Raw genomic sequence first — 24,577 nt, forward strand, 5'->3', positions numbered from 1 at the left:
GGTGGTTCCGGGCGGGTGTTTGCGAACGACACTCTGCAGCTCGGTGCCCTTCTTTTCCACACTTGAAACAGGCTGAAGATCTCGGGGAGAATGCGGTTTGTGGTTTGTGGGGCTCTTGCTTCCATTGGGGTGAGGATTTCTTCCATGCTCGCCCCGCTCGATACTGGTTTCTGGCCATATCGATCTCAGCTTCTTCGGCGGTGACATACCATTCATGTAGGTCATTCGGTGCCCCTCGGGCCACGCAGGCATTGTATAGATCATCACTCAGTCCATCCTTGAAACAGCTCACCAAAATATCTTCCGGCCAGTGCACACGACACGCGAGGTCCCGGAATTCTTCGGTATACTCTGCTACTGGCCGTCGCCCCTGCCTCACCACCTTAATGCGGTCACGTGCTTTGCGATCTGCCAGTGGGTCCTCGAACCGACGTCGCAGGGCCATCATGAAATGGTCGAAATTCCGCAGTTCTGGTGCGTTGGCATTATGTAGGGTCACCATCCATCTGGCTGCGGCACCCTCTAGGGCTAGGGTCACAACTCGCACTCGGGAGCCTTGGGTTTGGAAATCACGCCCATACTCTTGCATGTAGGTGAGCACATGTGCCACAAAGAATCCTAATTGTTGCGGATTCCCATCAAACTTCACCCCAAGAGGGGGAGTTTCTCTTTCCAGCTGAGGAGCCCGGGGTTGGTTGGGAATGGGCGCCCGTATGCGTGCTGCCTGGGGGGGAGGGTTTGCTGGGTCTTCCCCCGTAGCTGCTGCACCATCGGCTCGATAGGCGGCCTCCAGGAGGGGGGTGCCTCCCCTGGCATCATCCATGACTGCTGCCCTTTCAGTGCTCTTTGGTTGTTGTCCTGGCTCCCTTCGGATGTTAAGATTTTCCAAAGTCTCCATCACCAATTGGGTTACATGCCTCTTCAGATAGTCCTCCCTCAGGGGTGCTTCGGTCAGCCCCCCCTGGTCAGTAAGGGCTTCTAGTTCCAGTTTCCACCCCGGTTTTCGGTTGCCACGGTTGAGGGTGACTCCTCTGGTTCTCTCATCCCAGCCATCTTTCTTCCCAATGCCAATTGACCAGCGGGGCTTTTCAGGATTCTCCAGGGTTACCTCATCCTCTCCGATGGGTCGCACGAGGCAGGCATCCGACTGGGTGGCGGTTGCTGTCTCTCCCCAGCAATCGGTTTCTCCCAGCTCTCTGCTTTGTTCAGACATGGTTTGCAAGGTCCCCTCAGTAGAGCAAAGATTGCTTCTCTGGGTTGACCGTTTTGCAGATTGTGCTTTCTGTAAGGATCGCCTCTCCTTCCAACTTAAGAAAGTACAAACTCTTGAAACGTAGTTGTTCAAAAGGATTCTTTTATTAAGCAGAAGTGAAAACCATCCAGTTAAAGCACAATCTGAATGCCCTTAGGCAAAGCAGTAGGATTAAAGTGGTAGAGACCCCTCCCTTTAGGTCAGAATGCGGATTTCAGCCAATACACAAGTGTGAAGATGTTTTCTTTACTATTTCCTTTGAGAACCCGAACACACATGCATTCCCACCACTTCCCTTTAAAGTGAGACAACCCACATGGCTATCATATAAATTCCTGCAGGTAAAGGGAATCTCAGGCTTCCTTGGCGCCAGGATATAGGTTGTAAAATATCTGATGACACAGGCCATCCAAGTCCCCCCTTCCTTCACTTGAATGGCAGTATCACTTTTAGGGATCTGACAGTAGACTCCCTGCCTGAACTCCTAGACCGCACAACAGGGTTGGTGATGGAGTTTCCCAGGCTTATGGTTCAGGAGAACCTCAATCTGCCTTCCCAGAGAGGGGGGTTGGAATTAACTTGAGAGTTGGCTTAGAAGCCAAGACTTCTGTGGGCCTGGCCCAAGTCATCAGGGCCTGACTAGAACACTAGATTTGGTGTTCTTGTCAAAGTGCTGCCTTTGTAATCTGGAACTGACAGACCTATCTCTGGTCTGCTTTTCATGGTCAGATGACAAACTAGTGGCTATGAGCTTCTCTAGCACTGCTTCCCAGGCAGGCAGGACATATTAGCAATAGCACTTAGATTTATATACTACTTCACAGTGCTTTACAGCCCTCTGTAAGGGGTTCACAGAGTCAGCATATTGCCCACAACAATCTGGGTCCTCATTTTACCGACCTTGGAAGGATGGAAGGCTGAGTCAAACTTCAGCCGGTGAGACTCAAACTCCTCCAATACTGCATTCTAACCACTGCACCACTATGATTCTTAGATCAGTCCACCCCCATTAATTCATGGCACTGATAAGTTTCAGGGGGAACTAGGGTTAAAACTGAGGATCTGCTGTGTAATCTTGCTAAGACACTAGAAGCCACTTGGAATAGGAAGGCAACAAGATAGCCCAAGCAACAACCTGTGAAACTCATTGTGCCCGGTGGTTTATGGAGGAACTGAAACAGATGAAACAGATGAAGAGATGTTTAGAGTAAGGTGACCAGACGTCCCGCTTTTGGCGGGACAGTCCCGCTTTTTAGCAATTTGTCCCGCGTCCCGCGGCGTTTCAAAAAAGTCCCGATTTTTCATTCTGCCTCCTCAGTCCCGCTGCCTCTTGAGCCCCAGCTGATGGCTAGAAGAAGAAAAAACTGTTTAAACTCTTGCCCGGGGCTTCAAAGGGCCGCCCTACAGGCAATCAGTGTAAAGAGTTCCTGAAGCAGTTTTTTTTTCCCCTAGCTAAGCTGCAGAAATGAAACCGAAACCAGGATCTTTGGTGGAACGTGACAAAATGAGGCAGAGAGAGATTTATTTTTATTTTTATTTTTCCTCCCCAAAAAAGGTAGGTGAAAAACTGCAAACAATGGGAAATTTAGGAGGAGAGTTCAAGATTTTAAAACACAAAAGAAAAAAAAGCTGTATTTAACTAGGGAATTGTAATAATTGAATTGAGATACTATTAATTGTATATTGTGTTGAAAGCAGAAATGTTTAAGTTGTGGTTCAGAGGAATATATGGGGGAAATTATTTGGTTTATTATTATTGGTAAATATAATTAATTGATTTGTAAGAAATTGGATTGCATGGAAATAATTGGAATATTCATGTTCATATTGATTAATATACAAAAAAGATAGTTTTATAACTAATTGATTTATATTAAAATGTTGAATTTGTATTAAACAACTGTATTACATAATTACATAATTAAACAATGTGAGGATGGATATAAAAATAGATGACAATGGAAAGGGGTATAATATAGAATAGAAGGGAAAAATTGAATTTGATTAAGATTAGAGATGAGGATGAAGGGTAATATTGGTTTTTTAAAAAAAATAGATGAGGAATAAATATGGCAAAAAGGAAATATAGAAATTGTAAATTTAATTGAAGTGACTAAACACTGTTTAAATTTGTGAACCGGCCAAATACTCTGTTCAAAGAAAATAAATTGTATGTTTGTATGTGTGTTTCTAATTACTGCTATTTATTCATATTTGTTCTCTTTTATTCTTTAAAGTTTAACCATTCATTCTTTATCTTAATATCTTTATATTTGTTTGGGGTTGGCTTTCTTCCCTTTCATCTTTTTTATTGTACAGCAATCTTTCTCCTCAAACCTACCACCTCTCTCTTTTCTTTCCTTCTTACTTTCTCTTCCCCCCCTCTTCTTCTCCTCCCTACTTCCTCTTCCTTTCTCCTTCTCCTCTCTTCCTCCCCCTCTTACCCTCACTCCTACTCTAATTTCCCTTCCCTTCCTTCATCCCTCTCTATTGCTGTATCCTTTTATGCATATGGACTACTCAGAGGGCTGAAAAAGTTATTTTTGACTGGTCCTCGCACTTTTGACCAGTCATCGAACTTACGACTGTCCTCACATTTTACGTTTTTGCCCTATCTTGGCACCATGGTGAAGAGAAGCAGTTGTGAAATGAGTGACATGGTTGTTAAGAATACTGCACGGGCATAAATGTGAGGATGGTCATAAGTGTGAGGACCAGTCAAAAGTGTGAGGACCTGTCAGAAATGACTTTTCAGCCCTCTGAGTAGTCCCTATACACATAGCCATGGCCACCCGGTCACATGACCAGCTAGCCACGCCCGCCCAGTCACATGGCCTCCAAGCCACGCCCACACAATAAGTCACGCCCACAATGGTGTCCTTCTTACCAATGTTAAAATCTGTTCACCTTACACATAGCCATGGCCACCCGGTCACATGACCAGCTAGCCACGCCCACCCAGTCACATGACCAGCTAGCCACACCCACAAAATAAGCCACGCCCACAATGTCCCTCTTTACCAATGTTAAAATCTGGTCACCTTAGTTTAGAGTGCCACTGGTAGAAAGCGAAAAAAACTTGATCAAACATGGGTAAGAACTGCTAATAAAGCCTAACTCATAACAATTCATATAGTGAAATGGAAGTCTGCTGATAATTGCCCAGCAACCATTTTTAAATGACCAGAATCCTTCTGGGTAAGGAGCACCTGGAGGTCTTTATTGAATCTATCAAAGTATATCTAGTAGGACCAAAAAAAGCTCCTTCTGCATGGTGGTTCCATCGCTATAGAATACCAATGATTGTTTATTTGTTCCCTGTGACTATCATTAAGTGTTGTACCTTATGATTCTTGACAAATGTATCTTTTCTTTTATGTTCACTGAGAACGTATGCACCAAGACAAATTCCTTGTGTGTCCAATCACATTTGGCCAATAAAGAATTCTTTCCATCTATCTATCTATCTATCTATCTATCTATCTATCTATCTATCTATCTATCTATCTATCTATCTATCTAATTCCCTGGAGATAAGATTAGTTTATCCTTGATACTATTCCAAAAGTCCATGAAGACATGGTACCCCAGGTTGACAACTAATCAAGACGCTAGTTTGATTATGTTTGTTGCCACTACAGAGGGTGGGAGATGGGGTTAAAAGTTTCTGTACTGTGAATTTCTAATTTTGTAAGTCGCCCGGAATCACCATGTGTGCGTTGAGTGGCAATATAAATTTGTTTAATAGATTCAACAAACAAGCCAAAAGTTGGTAAAAGAAATGCAGATTTCAAAAATCATGGTTTTCATTAGGCTCTGTAGATTCCCAGTTTTATCACTCCCTACACATGAGCAATTACATGTAGTCCTCGACTTACGACCACAATTGAGCCCAAAATTTATGTTGTTCAGTGAAACATTTGTTAAGTGAATTTTGCCCCATTTTAATGACATTTCTTGCCTCCGTTGTTTTTTTTATAAAAAGTTTTTTTATTATTTTTTAAGAAAACATAAATATAAAACACATCTTTTCAAAACAAAGCTTTTGATCCAGTCACAAATCACTAACAAATCTTAATTTTCAATTAACACAACTTAATATTTTACTCATTTATTTCCCTCAAATCTATCTATTTAACTATGCCATTATCCCCAAAAACCCGTTACTTAAATCTTAAATCCTAACCAATTATCATTCCCTTTTTCTCTTTCATTTGCTTAGATGGATATATTTTAAAAGTATAAATCATAAAATTATTATAAACATTCATCAAATATTTAATTCCAACATAATCATTTTATTTTTACTATTGAATTCAACATTTATAATCTTTATTTCTGTTATTAAACCTAACTTATTCATTTCATTTTAACTATTAATCTCAACATGCTCCTTATTTTGGCTATCCCACCTCATTTTATTTTTGCTATAAATCCCAGCATCTTTATCTTTATCTTTGTTGTTAAACCAATCATTTTTATTTCTTGGCTGTTAAACACAGCATAACCATTTTGTTTTTGGCTGTTAAACACAACATACTCATTTTTGTTTCTTGGCCGTTACACAGCGTATTCATTTTTGTTTTGCCTGTTACACAGCATTGCCATTTTTGTTTGGCTGTTAAATATAGCATAGTCTGGCTGTTACACAGCATATCTATTTTTATTTTTTGGCTGTTAAACACAACATTATCATAGTTGGTTTAACTATTGATCCCTTCTTAGTCCTTTCTTTGTTGTTTCCATCCAACTATGCATTGCTTATTTTCAGATAATCATATTTATCTTTATCCTTTTCCATGACAATTTAACATTGAGACATGGTTCTTGCTTAAGTTATACCTTTAAATATATTTATAAATTCCTTTTAACATTTTTAATTAATTATATTTATCCTTATTCTTTTTCATAACAATTTAACATTGAAACATGGTTCTTGCTTCAAACATACCTTTAAAATATATCTGTAAATTCCTTTTACAAGGAATTTACATTTAACATTCTTAATTTCTATAAAAACCTCCTTTTTATTATTACAACCCACTTTTACATTATATTATTTTAAATCACATTGTTTAAATCTTTTTTCTTTTTCCAGTCGTGTTTATCTTACTTCTTCATTTCCCCACCTGCAAACATATATTCCTTCCATTTTTAAAGTTTTCAGTTTTGTCCTCCATAAATCATATTAAATCTTTTTCTTATGTTTATTCCGGATATAATGTATCAAGTCTCCCTCTCTTGAGCCTGCGCTTAACCCTTCATTTGTTCCTGCGCCAATTTTTTAGTTATTGTTGTTTCAACTAAAGGAGTTCCATTATAGTTTGCTTTTCTTTTCACCAAAATCCAGCTGCTTGCAGACAGGAAAAGAAACTCCTCCGCAAAGTCCCACGGCTTTTATCTGTAGAGCTCAGAATTTTCCATAACAAAAAAAAAGTTACAAAGTTCCTTTTTAAACCAGATGTTGTCTCTCTACAATCCACATTTTCCATTAGTCATGCAAACCAGATGTTGTCTCTCTACAATCCACATTTTCCATTAGTCATGCAAGTATCCATTTTGTTCAATTCTTCTTTTAATTTTAAAAGTATCAAATCTTCTTTTTTAAAAAAAATCCAATTCGAATTTTAAAGTATCCAGTCTTTTTACCATATCTCAATAATTAATTCCCTTAGTTCTGTTCAAAAATTAGTTGTTTCTCGGGTCTCTTTAAGGTTGCAGTTTAAAACTTTCCAAAGCCCCTTTGTTGCACAGCCGCTATTTTAGGCTAAGGGTCTTCTAAATAATAATATTGCTCCACATGTTGTTGCAAGCCTGGGTTTGTTGTCACTCACCTGGCTTCAAAGAGCTCTGTTTCACTCCACTTTCCTCCAGCACTTTTCTTAGCCCGGTTGTTCCAGCTTCGTGGCAGCCGCCATGGCTGTCTCCCCCCTCCGCCGACTCACAGAGGGTTCCCTCTGACTGCCGAGGAACTTGCCTGTTCCTCTTGGTCGTCCGGGGTGCCCCTCCTTTACCCCCATTCCTGCAGGACAGTTCCGGTCCGAAGACCCATCGGCGCGGTTCGGCAGCCGGGGTTTTCGTGGGACTCATTAGAGCCCGCTATTTCCCCAACTGTCTCGCCACGACGCCAAACTGGAAGTCGTTTTTCTTGCCTCGGTTGTTAAATGAATCACTGCAGTTGATAGTTTAGTAACATGGTTGTTAAATGAATCTGGATTCTCCATTGACTTTGCTTGTCGGAAGGTCACATGACCCTGGGACCTGCAACTGTCATAAATATGAACCAGTTACCAAGCATCTGAATTTTGATAACATGATCATGGGGATGCTGGAAAAGTCATAACTCTGAAAAATGATCACTTTTTTCAGTGCCATTGTAACTTTGAATGGTCACTAAACAAACTGTTATAAGTCGAGGACTACCTGTATTGATCCAAGCAGACTTTCAATTGCAAACTGGTAAGAATCCAGATGAAAGCCATTGCCTTCAGGAACACTGGTTGTTTTAATTCCTCAGGAATGTCTCCTTGCAGACTTTCAGCATGTGCTTGAAGCCTAACTGGAGATATTTGGCTAAACATTTAGAGAGAAAGGAGATGGAAATGGTTTACACAGGAAAAAAATTGCTTCAAAAGTGCCAATGCTTATTAATCATAAGCTGGCTGGGGAATTCTGAGAGTTGAAGTCCATACATATTTAAGCTGCCAAGGTTGAGAAACAAGGATCTACTGGTTCCTGTTTATGGTCAGAATCTAAGATTGGCATTAAAAATAAAAAGTATAACCTATGTTCCCATTCTATCTTTAAATCTTTTGACTAGTGGGATGAAACTGAAGAACATAGACTTCTGCCTCAGCAAAGTCCTAAATTGGCAGTGTATTTCTATTGGTATATTATAAAAGCAGTTAATCTGTCACACAACAGGAAAACTCTTAAATCTTATGTGTTTTATAAGAATCTATTAATAAATAATGTTTAATTGATATTAGGAGTATGCAGTAATAATCACGTGCATGAAAGGACTCCTGGACACAACATTCAAAACTGAGAACAGAATTTCTTTAATTCCCAAACAGTTGCCTTTTTATCCATTATTAGATCACACTGTGAAGCAGTTCCAAATTCATCATTCTGTGCCTTCCCACAGGAAGTTTCACAACTTCTCCTTTCACCTTTTGGATGGAAGTAAGCCAACCATTTAAATAGTCAAATGATTTGCTCCAGGTCACATTATACATTAATTAGCATTCATAATTAGTGGAGGTGCCAAAGCTAATAAGACAGTGGTACTCATAACATCATTTATTTTACAGCGATTCAGTCTTAGTCAAGGAGAAGCAGAGGTGTGGAAACATCATCCCTCTATTGAACCACTACAGAAGGCAAATTAAGAAGAGATTAGCAAATCTAGAAGTGCCAATAAACTATTATATATTTACATCATTGTAGAGATATCAGTCAAACATTTATCTTGTTCTTAAGATGCTTTGTCTAAACTGTCATGAGTCACATCATAATTGCATGCTAATCAAACAGCAGTTAATTTGTATGATATTCATTTCAAAGAAAAATCAGCTTTGCAAAAGCATGAAGGATTAGTAGACACCATCAGAACAAGGAAAAGAAATTAAGATGCTAAGACAAAAATAAAGGAAATAAATATTAAAACTGATGTTTAAGCAAATTAGTTCAAAGTTTAGGGGGGAAAGTGCTGAATTGAATCAATGATCTATTTCTAAGTTGCATTCCTCATAAGTGTTTTCAACTCAGTAGAAAGAATATATGCAGCTCTTTAGTGCTCGCAGAGCTTGGTTGTTTGCTTGAAGATGTTCCATTACCTGACTAAATAACAGCATCAGTGCTAGAAAATATGGGTTTTGCCTCTTCTTTAGTCTCTGCTTATCTGGGTTGTTGTTATTATTATTGTTGTTGTTGATCATTGCCCAGTCAGCCAGATGTTCAGACTGGGTTTTGCATTTTTGTCCTTACCAAGGATCTGGGATATGCAGATGTGGATGTTTGGTGCAGTGATAAAATCTATCCCCCCCCCCACTGGTTCTGTGGGCATGGCTTGGTGGATGTGGCTTGGTGGGGTTATGTGACTGGGTGGGTGTGGCTATGAAATCATGTGACTTCTGTCAAAAGACAGAAACTCACTTTAACAATGTCCTGCTGGAGCAGGGGGTTGGACTAGATGATCTCCAGTTCCCTTCCAGCCCTGGATTGCTGTGCTCTTTCAAGATATCCTCTGAAGCTGTGTCTACTGCCAGCTGTATCTTTGTTGTCCTTCCTTCCTCTCCTTTTTCCCTCCCTCTTTCTTTCTTTCTTTCTTTCTTTCTTTCTTTCTTTCTTTCTTTCTTTCTTTCTTTCTTTCTTTCTTTCTTTCTTTCTTTCTTCCTTCCTTCCTTCCTTCCTTCCTTCCTTCCTTCCTTTCTTTCTTTCTTTCCCTCCATCCCCCATTTTTGGCCTAGCAAGCCTCAGGGAAGCCTCCTGGGAGCAAAAATAGACCCCCAATAGGTAGCAAAAAAATGCTTCAAAAAGTAAAAAAAAAAAAGTTCCGAGGATCACGCAGCACGGCTAATTGTCACAGCTAATTGTCGGAACCTTTTTTTACTTTTTTAAAGCATTTTTTTACTACTGGTTCAGGCGAACCAGTAGCATTTTTACTACCGGTTGTGACCGGTACCCCGAATGCTACCCCGAACCGGTAGCATTTCACCCCTGGTTTGATAGTGTTACAGTTATCGTTGCAGGATGGAAGCTGTTCCCAGTAAAGTTGCAATTTTGCAATTGACTGATGGCAAATTTGTCAACACCAATGGTGTTCAAGTGCTGCTCGAGTTGTTTTGGAATTGCACCCAAGGCACCTATTGCTATTGGTACTACCCTTGCTTGCATTTGCCATAGTCGTTCTATTCCTATTTACAGGTCTTTGTATTTTGCTGTCTTCTCCAGTTCTTTCTCTTCTTTTCTGTTGTCTCCAGGCACTGCCACATCCACTGTCCAGACATTTTTGTCTTTCTTATCAACAATTGTTAAGTCTGGCATGTTATGTGGCAGGAGCATGTCTGTTTGAATTTTAAAGTCCCAGAGCAATTTAACTTCTTCATTTTCTATGATCTTCTCTATTTTATGGTCCCACAAGTTTTTGCTTGCAGGCAAATGATATTTCTTGCAGATCTTCCAATGCACCATTGTTGCTACTTTGTCTTTCCACTGCTTGTAGTCAGTCTGTGCAATCTTCTTGCAGCAGCTTACCGGGTGATCCACTCAGGGGTGAAATTCAAAATTTTTCCCTACAGGTTCTGTGGCTTGGTGGGCGTGGCAGGGGAAGGATATTGCAAAAGGAGCCTGAGTGGCGTAGGAGGCTAATGCCTCCTAAGGCAGCATTTAACATCCAGCTGCCTGCAATTACTGCGAGTTCAATTCTCACCAGGCTCAAGGTCGACTCAGCCTTCCATCCTTTCTAAGGTGGGTAAATTGAGGACCCAGTTTGTGGGGGCAATAAGCTGACTTTGTATAAATATACAAAAGTATGAAGGCTATTGCTTAACGCATTGTAAGCCGCCCTGAGTCTCCAGAGAAGGGCAGCATATAAATCAAATTAAAAAAAAAAAAAATCTCCATTCCCACTCCACTCTGGGGCCAGCCAGAGATGGTATTTGCCGGCTCTCCAAACTACTCAAAATTTCCACTACCAATTCTCCAGAACCTTTTAAAACCTGCTGGATTTCACCCCTGGGTCCACTGTTTCTTCAGCTTCTTTGCATAGGCGGCACTTACTGTCTGTTGCTGTCTTCTAAATTCTGGTTTTGTATACATTTTTCCTTAAGGCTTGGTCTCGTGCAGCCAGAATTAGTCCCTCAGTCTCTTTCTTCAACTTTCCTGCTCCTAGCCATTGCCAGGTCTTGTTATTACCTGCTTTCCCTGCTATTTTTTTAAATGTACTGGTCATGAAGTGCTTTATCTTCCCATGCCTCCATTCTGTTCTTCATTTGGTCTTTCTTGTAAGACAGTTTGGTCTCTCCAGTAGTCAGTAAACCTTCCTGATATACTAACTTCAGTGCATCTTCATCATTATCCTTCACATATTCTCCCAAAGCCATTTTTTTTTCTTCAACCATCTGATGTACTTACAAAATTTCACCCTCACCTATTTGCCTTGGTAGGTAGAGTCTGTCAATGTCACTGCATGGATAAAGGGCATGATTCACTGCCATTGTTTTTCTGGTCTTCCTAGTCATTGCTTTAAATTTTTACCAGTCCTAGACTGTGAATTGAATTGAATTGCATAACAACAACAACAACAACAACAAAAGAAGACATATGAAACAATCAAAATCATCCTCAAAGGAATAAATTTTACAAGAAAAGAATTCAAAAAACACATGCTACTCTTCCTGGATATCCTTATCAGCAGGGGAAACGACAATAAATTAGGATTGCAGCTCTATCAAAAAAAAAACCTATATAACCAAGTGTTCTATTACCAAAGTAACAACTCAATTTTCCACAAGACAAGCTGTGTAAAACATCATTCAGATGAGTATAAACACATTGCAGCAACCCAGAACACCAGAAAAAGAAAACAGACTGCTTCATCTTCCTACAAAATGGATACCCATACAACTTTATTAAAAAGTGCTCGACCACTCAACTCATTACAGCACATCCAATACAAACAATGAAACATCAAAAACTACCACAGATGATTACAACCATCTGGCATCACCATAGCACACAAACCAATTAAAACCCTCCAAAACATCTTAAGTAATCAAAACACCCAGTAGCCCAAGGAAAAAAAGTTAGGAATCATTTACAACTACATTATAACAACCACTTTGCGGGACAGACAGACAGAAGACTATTAGAGCTCATCCATGAATACCAACTAGCATTTAGAAAATAAGATGAAAATTTCTTGATCCCACCTAGGAAACTGTGAGAATTCTAGACCAATCAAATCTGAAAACTTTAGGCAATTCCTGGATGCTTGACATTCAGACAAATCACTCATCAATAGACACATACAAATCAACCTCTTTTACACACCTTTCAAAAGAAAAAAGGCCAGAACACCTCTTTTCCAAGCAGCATAAAGCCAGATAATCAGGGATTAACACCAGTCAAACAATCAAGCAAGAGAAACCGTGACAGGAGTTTATCTATCATTTAGTTAATCTCATTCTAATTCATACAACAGGCCATATTTATTTTACAAAAATAATGTTTAACTGGAGATAGCCTGTTGAGGTCTTCCTTGCTCATATTCAACTGCTGTATTGGGATACAGTAGTATGGTGATAATTTAATACATGTACTGCATACAGCAATTTTGATGAAAAGGAGAATAAAATTATACAATTATTGCATTAATTATACATTTTACATTTTTGTTCAGTAGCCCTTGGCACTTTGTAGAATGATTGGGTCACCTGGAGAGAATTGCCATGAAAGTTTTATCTCATTAGTAGTGAGAACAGTGCACCTTGGATATAGCAAGCATAGGAAAATAGAAGGCTAATTAATGTAAGAGATAATATTTCACATAGCAGAGAGATAGACGTGCAATGCCAGTCAGAAAAGGATGTGGCCTCTCCACCTTCTCCATTCTCCTTTACTCTGAATTTCTCCATACCCTCGCACATCTCTTCCACTCACCGGGAAAAAGTACCTTGGTTTGGCCTTATTTAGAAACTCTGATTATGCTATTTCCATCTGATGTTTTAAAATGGGGGTCCTCCTTTTCATTAGACCCTTCCTTCTATCCATTTTCCCACACTGGTTCAAAAAGAAAAAGGTTGTGATTTCTTCCACTTCCTTTTATAGATGATTCTAAGAAAAGTTGGGTCCTTCCAAAGTGTCATTTTCATGTATCCCAATCCCTTCCAAAATAGCTGACAGCGGAGGAAAAAAAGGCTACTCACCCTAAACAATAGACAATTCTTGGCTAAAAGATTAGAGCAATTGTCCTCAACCAATTCTTTTGTGGCATATGTAACGTACACTGAACTGGAACATAGCTGTAGGCACTGCCCATGCTAGGCCCCGGATGTTCATGAGTATGGAAGTTGGGAGAGAAACTCTATGAGCAAGCTACTGAGGTTCTTTATATGCCTCGTATGCAACTATTTAAGTCAGCCCAAGTACGTGATATCATCACTGTTGGTGTCAGAAAGGCAGACACAAGGCCATTTCAACCCAAGAGTACTCTGTGCAGATGTTTATATATTCAACAGGAATGAATTCAGCACAATTTTTATCATTAGAAAGTTATTATGGGACCCTTTTGATATCCTGACATGAAATGCAAGAAGGAACACTTGATGATGTTTGGAGAGAAGTATAATGTTGACTTTTATTCTCATGACAAACTTGCACTTTGGGATAATCACACTCTGAAAACAGAGTAAGCAAATATTTTAGGGGAAGAAATGTTCAATTATCGGTATTATTTAATAGATCGATTTAGTGCCAATCAAGTATTAAAACCATTTGAATTATAATAAGAGGAATCTGGACTGCCTAAAATTGCTGGGCTGAGGCTTGAAGAATAGAAATCAAGACAGAACAAATCTTTCCCAGGAGCTATATTTCAACTCAGCATTGAATAAAAGTCACTGATGGCTCCACTGGTGGGAAGTGAAGCTGAATCTGGAACGAAGTCAAAGTGGGCTTCTCAGGGGCAGGAAGGAGCAAAAGAACCCCACACACAGGCATGCCCATTTAAGAGGGAACAGAGAGCTTGTAAAATGATCAGGTAACATTGCATTTTTAGAAACTAAAGTAAAAGGTAAAGATAAAAGTTCCTCTTGCACATATGTGCTAGTCGTTCCCAACTCTAGGGGATAGTGCTCATCTCCGTTTCAAAGCCAAAGAGCCAGCACTGTCTGAAGACGTCTCCATGGTCATGTGGCCGGCATGACTAAACGCCAAAGGCGCATGGAATGCTGTTACCTTCCCACCAAAGGTGATCCCTATTTTTCTACTTGCATTTTTAATGTGCTTTTGAACGGCTAGGTTGGCAGAAGCTGGGACAAGTAACACCATTATGTGGCACTAGGGATTTGAACCACTGAACTGCCGACCTTTTGATTGACAAGCTCAGCATCTTAGCCACTGAGCCACTGTGTCCCTCAGAAACTAGAATAGGACTAGGCAAAACTGTCAATTCTGGTTTTTCTCTTTTACAAAGCCATCAAATCTACTTTATACCCCTTCAGCACTATTTTGATATTATTCTTTTAAGTTCTCATTAAATTGTGTATGTACTTATCTGTACATTTTAACATTCATTTTTTCTTGTTTCTCTAATGTACTTTTTTGCAGGCAAATTTCCTTCATACAATGCAGTTTCACTAATGAACTTTGGGATATTTTTCCTTACAAACATGTTTTAAATTACTAAATGCAATACAGAACACTGAGAAATGAGAAGTATTGGTGTGAATGTAGAATATCAGATAAGTGACTCCAAATGTGAACCAAATAAATCTCTTACCCAACACTATATGAGTTTTTTTTCTAATTATGTAACAGGTTATTGTGGACTAAAGTAATCTAATTCTAGATGTATTTGTGCCCTCCATGCACACAGCAAAGGAATAATAAACAAGAAATCTGGGATTGCTAGAGTCAACTATCTTGATGGGTTTCTTCCATATTTAAAGAAATTTTAAAAAATTTCCCACCAAGAAATCTTAAATCATTTCACTTTTGCCTCTTTCAGAGTTTCCTACAGTGCCCGTACCTCATCTGTTTGAGTACAGACCAGGAAAAATATTTCAATTGTTACAACAGCATGACTTAACTTAGTCTTACTCTCTATGTCCAAAACTATTTTCATTGATCATATGTCAGAGGAACAGCTTAAATGGACTATATCTTTCCCACATCTATTATGCCAGCTCCTGACTTCATTTAAATATGGCAAAGAAGAAACAATTTGTACTTAAATAAATTATTCTTCTGTAGCATGAGCAAGTCTGTGTGAGGAACCAGTTCAATTGGCACATTATGACAGTAACAAGAAAAATATTCTGCTATGTCTTCTTGTAAATTGAAGAGATAAGATTCCAGCAGGGAACATAACACTATCAATACTAATTGCATGTAATTATACAGTGAGACAGCAGCATTAAACAATGACTGCCACAATATTCAAATTTTACCTTTTTAATATTGGAATTTCTTCAACATGAAATATTCCCAGATGTTCCCAAGTTTGTAGCACAGTTTTACAAATGAAGGTGTTTAGTGTGAGGGAAGGGATTGGGGAAAAGAACAAAGTGCTGCTAAAAGAGCTGGGGAGCAAATAATGAAAATACCAAAGCTGTATGGCCTTCCTTTGTCTCAAAGAAAACCTGGGGATTTGGGAGGTGTAAATTTGAATAGCAACCATTTAATATGCACCTCCCAAATTACTATAAGGCTTGAATGTGCCAAAAAAGGTGTCCTAATTTCTCAACATTTCTCTTTTTCTGATTCTCTTTTGATGTTCTTTCAAATTTTACCTGACTATTTTCTAGCTTCCTCTGCTGTATTTATTGCACTGTTGATCTAAAGCAACACATCGCTTAGTCCCTTAATAAGTAATATATGAACAGAACCCCACATCTCAATTCTTCATAGTAGTCTTTTTCCATAAAAATAATTTTAAAAATTCGATCAACAACTTAGAAATCAATGCATCAATACATTAAACACAGCCAAATTATTTGCAATCCAAATAAAATCAAAACATTGTCTGAAAGTATAATGTCCTTAAGAAGTAAAATAATTAGTTTGGTTTGTATCATTCTTTTGATAAAAATATGTCAGTATCACTGGTTATTGCTGAACCTGTATATACTACAAAAACTCTTGTTGTCATGACCATTATTTGGACAAAATCAGAGGGTAACAATTTTTGAACCAAGATATCTCAAATGGCCTAATTTATAGAATGTATCCAAAATCTGGGACCCATGAAACCTAATCAAATGAAATTTGGGGAACCTGCACCTGCTTCAGTGCTACTGGTACTGCTAGACTACTGATGCAGTCACATTATCCTTATTTTCAACTTTACATGATAGGTTCCCAGCCAGTCTTGCAATCTCTCACTCTTTTCCCCCACCCAGCAGCAGCCACTTACCTTGGTCATTCTGTTTCTCTGTTTAGGTAAGGAAATATCTCTGAAATGATAACCCAACAGGGCATGGCTTGTCTATTTATAAATCCAGCCTTTCTTATAAACCTTATTATGAATTTACTCCTTTCTGTATTCCTCCCTATTTTAATATTTTACTTGAAGTGAATCCAGTTGTGTGGTTGCACAGATAGAAGGTTTCTGTCAGCAGAAAGTGAGAGGAAAGTACTGCTTGACGGTCTACTGGCTTTCCTGCAGCCAGCCTTGCAAGTGTTGTGAAACAGCTATGAAGAAAGGAGACAATTTGCAAATGATACTTTGCTCCTTGCTCATGAAAACTGCCCTTGGATCAGGGCCTTATGGATTAATTCCTTGTAATAGTAGTTCCAAGCAATTATGCAGCTAACACATTCCAGCAAATTAAATTTTAAGGCATTAAATTTCTTAAACCCTACAAAATTAAAATTCAGATTGGTTCTCTTTTACAAAAAGAGAAAGCATTGTTGATTTGTGTTTTGAAGTGTTGTCACGCATCATCCATCAATAATTCCTCTATGGGAGGACTTCCGGTTTGCTGCTTGTCCCCGCTGGACGCTCCTTCGGGATCGTCGAACCCACTGCCTGTAAGAGCCGCCTTTTTCAGCAGAATGGCGGCTCGAAAAAACTCTGTTTCCATTAGGAAACGGAGATAGAGCCGGCTGGGGTGGGTAGAGTCCTCTGCCTAATCCCAAAAGTTTTTTATTTACTTTTGGGAGGGAGCGGAAGAGACTCCCCGTATCCCCAGCCGATGCTCTGGGAAATCTCTGCTACACGCAGAGCTAGGGGGCAAAAGCAAGCCTGTAAATCTGTCAAATAAATTAATTAAAGAAGATATGAGCTGGACCTCTGATCCTGAAGCGCAAGTATTTTTTTTTATTCTATTTTGCCTAAGAAGTGAAGTGAAGGGAAAAAAGTTTTTTTAAAATGGCGATTGCTGCTGCGGCTTGAAGAGAGGCTGAAAGGGAAACTCCTTCCATTTTCAATTACAAAGTAGCGGAATGAATACTTTTGGCTGTAACTGAAGGCAAAACCTCACTCTCACTTCTGTTTTTTTTTCCTTTTTTTTTCCTTGGGGATCTGATATTGATCTTGGTTGGAAAAAAGTTTTTTTTTTCTCTTTTCCAGTAAATTTTGTCTGCGTGGAAAAATGGCACTGAGACTTATAAAGCTAGACAAACAGGCAGTGGGGGGGGATTCCCCCATTAATAAATTATATCAACAAGTTTTAACTCTCCAGTCTCAGAAACCTGACTTTAATATAATAGAATTTCTTCTTGAGGAGATTGTAAGAAGGGATGAGATTGTGAATCAGCAACTTGAAAAATTTAAGTTGGAAATCAAAGAAATTGGTGAATTGGTGAAATCTAAGTTTGGCTTTTTGGATCGAAAGATTTTAAAAACAGCTAATGGCTTAGCAGACTTTGTGATTCAGTTGGATGCAAATACTAAATTATTAGAGTCTAAAATGAAAGAAACTGAGGAGAATTTGGATGACAAGATCCAAAAAATTAAAAAGGATTTGGCAAACACTCAGGATAATAGTTCAGAAGACAAACTTAAAATGGAGGCTGATCAAAAGACTGGTAATGAAGAAAATGTACAACAGAGGATTGAAAGAGAAGTTTTAATGATCCAACACAATTTTACAGAATATGCAATTAGACTGAGAGGTCTGCAGGAAAATGACAGAGATGATTTAAGGAAGATATCTTCTGAAATTCTGGCTGGGATTTTAAAGGTTCAACCTGATGAAGTGTTTTGCAGGATTGACAGAATTTATAGAATAAACTCCTGGTTGGCAAAACAAAGGCAATTGCCTAGAGATGTGGTGATTTATTTTACAGACAGAGAAATTAGAAATAATATTGTGCAGAATTCTTATAATTCTACTTTGCAATTTCGTGGAAGAAAGATTTGGATTTTTAAGGAACTCCCGCCCAAGATGTTAATGGAGAGGAAGAAATTTGGTTTTCTAGTGAATGAGTTAAAAAAAAGGAATATTTTATTTAGGTGGGACGTCCCAGTTGGTTTAATATTGAGACACCAAGGAGTAAGATACCAACTGAATACTGTTGAAAAAGCGGAAGAATTTTATCAAAAAATTTTAAAAATAAATTTAACATCTTTAGGCATAACACAGGACAAGCAAAAGGAGCTGGAAATAAAGGGAAAACATCAAATTACAGAGGCTGTGGTAGATAAACTGTCTTCGGACTCCTTGGATACCCCAGCTGGACTGTCTATAAATTTGAGAGCAGTGTCATCTGATTCTAATGTGATGAATTATCAAGTTACAGACAAGTGCGTAAATCAACCAGTTGATATTCAAGTGATGGGAAAGACATATGAGATAATAAAACAAAACCAACAAGATCAATTTACAAAGCAGAATGACAACCGATCAGCTGATACACAACTTGTAGGAAGGAAATCTGGATGGAAATGCAACCCGCAAAAGAAAAAGAAAAGAAACAGATCTCGTAGAAATAGTAGTTTCTAAACCAAGCAACAGTGAAGCCAGGGATTTTAAAAAATAAATGAATATGTGAAAAGATATTGGAGGCGAATTATCGTTTAATACTATCTTGAGGAAAGTGGCAGATCTCTGCAATGCCGTGATTTTGGGATGTGGAAAGAGCCTTACATTGTTGGATTTGAACTATCTATTTTGGATTTCTTTTACCGATAAATATATTATAATTATTTTGAGTTACAAGGCAAGAGAGTCATGCTGGGGCATGCAGAAGATCTGGCTGTTACCCACTAAGATGATGGGAATTTATAATCCTGATGAAAACCACAATTACAACTATATGGAATATAATTATAATGTCACTCGGGTGGTTGTTTTTACTTTTATATATACATGAGGATATTCATTATTGATGGGGGCAGAAGATGACTGAAGATTTTGAATAAACTGTTGCACCAGGATGCTATGTTACCCTATTATGGATGATGGATTTAACAATCTAGTGGAAAGACATCAAAGAAGATACTAAATGAATTATAAATTTAAAGTTATTGTCTTTTCTCTTTTTATAAAATGGAATGTATATATAGACATATGTATAATTTAGCAGAGTGGGCAGTGGATTATATTTAGAATTGTAGTGTATGGTAATCTTGCAGGAAACTGGGTTGAAATAGGCTAGTTTAGTGATTGATTAGTTTAAGAAAAAGGATTTTTAAGTCATATATTTTGGGGAGTGGAAGAATTGGATAGAACTGAATAAATGTTAAATTTGGAGAAGGCTGCTTTGAAATGTTATATTAATATATATAAAAGATTAAAGGTTATGTTGTTGTAATAATAATAATATTTTATAAGTTTGGGGGAGGAGAAAAAGGGTAGATTATTGCGAAAAGCGGAGAAAAGCGGAGTTATAAGAATATTATGCTAAGGGTCAGTACTTTGAGGAGTGAGTAAGGGCATGGTAAAATATTATGTAATTAATTATGAATTAGCTTATTGTTGTGAAGAAGAAGTCACAGGGGGGATGGGTGGTGAGGGGGGGTTAGGGAAGAGGGGGGGAAAGGGGGAAAACTTGTATTTGAAAACTTTTTCAATAAAAAAAAATAATAATTCCTCTATGGGAGATGGGAAGAGAGAAAAATGCAGCAATGAAATCCTATTATTTCTTACTTCTTATTATTATTAAATCTTATTATTTCTAACTTCTATTAAGTTTATTTGTGATGTTACTTTGAAAGTGTAAAGTTATAGTTATCTTGCCCTTTTCTGGATAAGTTTGAAATCATCAGCTACTAGAAATCTTCTTCAAGTCAAGGTTGACTTCATAAACATATTAAGGTTAAATTCTATTGTTCCACTTTTCAACTACCTTTTCTCCTCTTTTTAAATTTTCAAGAATACTAAAAACTCCCCTAAATCATAAAATGCTTCTGACACTCAAGTTTTTCCTGCAGTTAGATCTCAGAGAATTTATGTAGAAGGTGATGTTGTTTATGCCCTAAAATACTAAACTAAAATACTAAACTAAAAACTATGCCCTAAAAATTAAAACTATTAATTTTAAAATATGGAAAAAGGCAGAAAGTAAAAAACAGATAATATGGCTCTCCAGATATTTCTGAATCAGAACCAGCATGGGCAATCATGAGAGATGCTGAGAGTTGTATTCCAGTTGACATTGCGGTGATATCAGACACAGAGAACAGGTCTCTGTGTTCCCTGTGCTGAGTTCTCCCTGTTTGTGAGCTCTGAGAGGAGCCAAAGCTGCCTTGTAGGGGCATTGAAGCTAAGGAGGGGTGCCCTGAGAGGTCGCGGGAGAGATCGCAACTCTCCTGCTGAACTCTGGACTTTTTTGCCTCTATGCCACGGCGAGGAGAAGAGGCAGCCTAAAGATGGTGGCCACAAAGCTGGGACAGCCAAGAAACACCTAAGAATTGTACTGGAGTGGAGTAGGTGAACAGTATCTGGAACTGGGTGAGAAGAATCCTTTTTATTTAAAACTTAACCCCAAAAGAATATCCAAGAAAAGAGAGGCTCACTGCTATTTTTAAAAACAGTGATTTAACATTTTGAGAAGAATTTCAAAATTGAAGGAAAAAGATTCAAAGGGAGAAAGGCAAAAACTTTAAAAATACAGAAAATTGGATTTTTTAATTGGACAGGCATTGTTTTGGATAAGCATTTTAAAATGCTGGAACTATTTACTTTAAAAACTAACATCATCTTTATATTTTGGATTGTTAAAATGGGATAAAACAGATTAACATTGAAATTTGACTTAAGAGCACCACCTGCTGACAAAAGGAAGGCATAACACATTCCCAAAATCCTGGAAATACTTGGCTATTGGAGATTAAAATGTGAGAATAAGAAAGACATTATTATTAAAGTGACCCCTGAAGGCTACAACACAAGACTGAATTTATAGAGGGACTTATGAAGGTTCTGGAAAAAATATTGGGACTATCCAGAGGAACAGGTCGATCAGCTCTGGGATATAAAGATTTATGAATATTGAACTTTTTGAGAAGTGACCTTAGATTTGAATATATGGGTTTTGGATTATTGCACAAAAGAGGGACAAAATAAAACTAAACAAGATGCTCCACCAGGAAGAAATGAGTGGAATTTGGGAAGAAACTGTGTTGTTAATTCAAGGTATTAAGGATACTTTGCCAAGAAGCTACAAGGAGATTATGAATAAAATGCAGAATATAGATGGAAAGCTGAAAAACATGACACAAAGAACAAGGAGTGATCAAGACACCCAGGAAGAGGAGGAGCCAATTGAAAGAGCAGATGAAAAAACAGAAGAGATAAATCAACAAATAAAACAAGATGACAAGAAGGAGATAACAAAATAATAATAATAATAATGACTGATGAAATAAGCCGAGGGGAGAGTATTTTAAGGGAATTAAAAAAGGAACTGGAGTTGCAGGAAGAATTTTTTGGAAGAGAGATAGGGGCAAGAGTAGATATTTTGAAAATTAGACAGTGGGAAAGGGCAGAGAAGGGAGAAATGTTTAAAATGATTAGTCAAGAAGTGGAAGCAGATAGAGATAAAAATCCGAGAGAGGAATATGGGAGGCAAGCTAAGAAATGAACAATTAAAGCTTTAAAGTGGGAAAGAGATGATGGATAGAAAGAGAATATTTTTAAATATAATAGTGGCATAATTAAAAGTTAGAATAGGGATGGAAACTAGAGAGAGAGGGATTAATGGAATACACATTTTTATATAATAAGGTGAAGTAATAACAAGAGGGGAAATCAGAACTTGAACGATGATACTATTAAATATGCTTGAATAATATGATTGGCATAAAAATAACATATTAAAATACTGAATAATTAAATAATGAAATATTATAATTCAACATAAATATGTGTACTATTACCAGAACTATATAAGCTTGTCAAATGTAGTAAATATGATGAATATTATTTTTTTCTCCACAACTGTTTTTATTGGGTATAGTTAAGGGTTTTACATTGGGTGAAACAAAATTGATATTGTATATGATAACAGCAGCAAGATTGTTCTCAAATACAGATTTTTCCCCCTTTTTCCCCCCCCTCTCCCTCCCCCTCCCTAACCCCCCCTCCCCACCCCACCCATCCCCCCCGTGACTTCTTCATAACAAAAAAAAACCTAATTCATAACAGATTACTTACTCCCTCCTCTAGATATTGACCTTTACTTACTAAAAATATTATTAATATTATAACATCCCCCTTTATCCATACATTTCAGAAAAGAGAAAAGAGAAAAGAAAGGGAAAAAAAGAAAAAAGAAAAAAAAAAGACGTTATACTATGACATTATAACTTCTCCACTTTAAAACTATACAATAAGTCTTACTTTAACATTTAATCTTCTATGTATATTACTATGACATTTCAAAGCAGCCTTCCCCATCAAATCTAGTTTAACCTTTATTCCACTGTATCCATTTCCTCCACTCCCCTAAATATATCACTTAAAAATCCCTTTTCTTAGACTAATCAATCTACTGACTAGCTTATTCACCCACTATCAAGCAAAATTACCATACACAACATTTCTTAATATCATTGATTCACTGCCCACCCTACTTAAAAATCTATGTCTATATTTTCCATTATATCTAAATAAAAAAAAAAAAAGAAAAGACAATAACTTTAAATTTATAATCCATATAATATCTTCTTTAAGATCTTTCCACTGGATTGGTAAAACCAACATCCATAATCGGGTAACATAACTTGCTGGTGCAACAGTTTATTCAGGATCTTCAATCATATCTGCCCCCATCAGTAGTAAATATCTTCTTATATATATAAAAGTAAAAACAACCACCCGAGTGACATTATAATTATATTCCATATAGTAATAATTATGGGTTTCATCAGGATTATTAATTCCCGTCATCGTAGTGGGTAACAACCCGATCTTCTGCATGCCCCAGCATAATTCTCTTGCCTTGTAATTCGAGATAATATAATATATTTATCAACACAAAAAAAAAATTCCAAAATGGATAATTCAAATCCATCAGTTTAAGGCTCATTTCACGTCCCCAAATTACGGCCATGCAGAGATCTGCCACAATCTTCAGGATGATATTAACCAATACGTCGCCTCTTCTGTGTTTACACATAATAATTCATATTTTAAAGTCACTGGCTTCACTGTTGCCTGATTTAGAAATTTCTATTTTTATGCCACCTATTTCTTTTTTTTTTTCTTTTCTTTTTGTGGGTTTGTTTTCCATCCTGGTTTCTTTTCTACAAATTGTGTATCATCCGGTCGGATTTTGTTCTGCTTTGTAGATTGGTCTTGTTGGTTTTGTTTTTGTATCTCATATTTCTTTTTTATCCCTTGTATTTCACCTAATTGGTTTCCATGCTTATCCTTGCCTTGATAAGTCATCACCTTAAGGTTAGATGCCACTTCTCTCAGATTTGTAGATAGTCCAGCTGGGGTATCCAATAAATCCAAAGGCAATTCTTCTGGTACAGTCTCTATATTTTGATATTTTACCTTTATTTCCGGCTCCTTCTGCTTATCCTGTATTATACCTGAAGATGTTAAGTTCATTTTCAACCTATTTTGATAAAATTCTTCCGCTCTTTCAACAGTGTTTAGCTGATATCTTTCTCCTTGATATCTAAATATAATACCAACTGGGGCGTCCCACCTGTATAAGATATTTCTCTTTTTTAACTCATTCACCAGAAAACCAAATTTCTTCCTTTCCATCAATATCTTAGGTGGGAGTTCCTTGTAAATCCAAATCTTTCTTCCATGCAATTGCAACTTAGAATTGAAGGAATTTTGCACGATGTTATTCCTAATTTCTCTGTCTGTAAAATAAATCACCACATCTCTAGGCAATTGCCTATGCTTGGCAATCCAGGAGTTAATTCGATAAACTCTGTCAATCCTACAGAACACTTCATCAGGTTGAACCTTTAGAATCCCAGCTAGAAATTCAGAAGATATTTTCCTTAAATCATCTCTATTATTTTCCTGCAAACCTCTTAATCTTATCGCATATTCTGTGAAATTATATTGTGCCATTAAAATCTCTTTTTCAATCTTCTGTTGCAGATTTTCTGCATTACCATACTTTTGATCAGCATTCATTTTAGATTTTTCTTCTAAGCTATTATCCTGAATATTTATCAAGTCA

The 24,577-nt window shown here is 37.6% G+C and overlaps 1 protein-coding gene across 4 annotated transcripts in view; it reads right to left on the reverse strand.

Annotated features, from left to right (window-relative positions):
• Nucleotides 1-24,577, reverse strand: part of ERBB4 (erb-b2 receptor tyrosine kinase 4) — a 1,174,706-nt gene that overhangs the window by 678,243 nt on the left and 471,886 nt on the right. The window lies entirely within an intron of this gene.

The sequence above is a fragment of the Pantherophis guttatus genome, chromosome 1 (assembly GCF_059756535.1).
Source record: "Pantherophis guttatus breed Tessera chromosome 1, ASM5975653v1, whole genome shotgun sequence".
Classification (NCBI taxonomy): Eukaryota; Metazoa; Chordata; class Lepidosauria; order Squamata; family Colubridae; genus Pantherophis; species Pantherophis guttatus.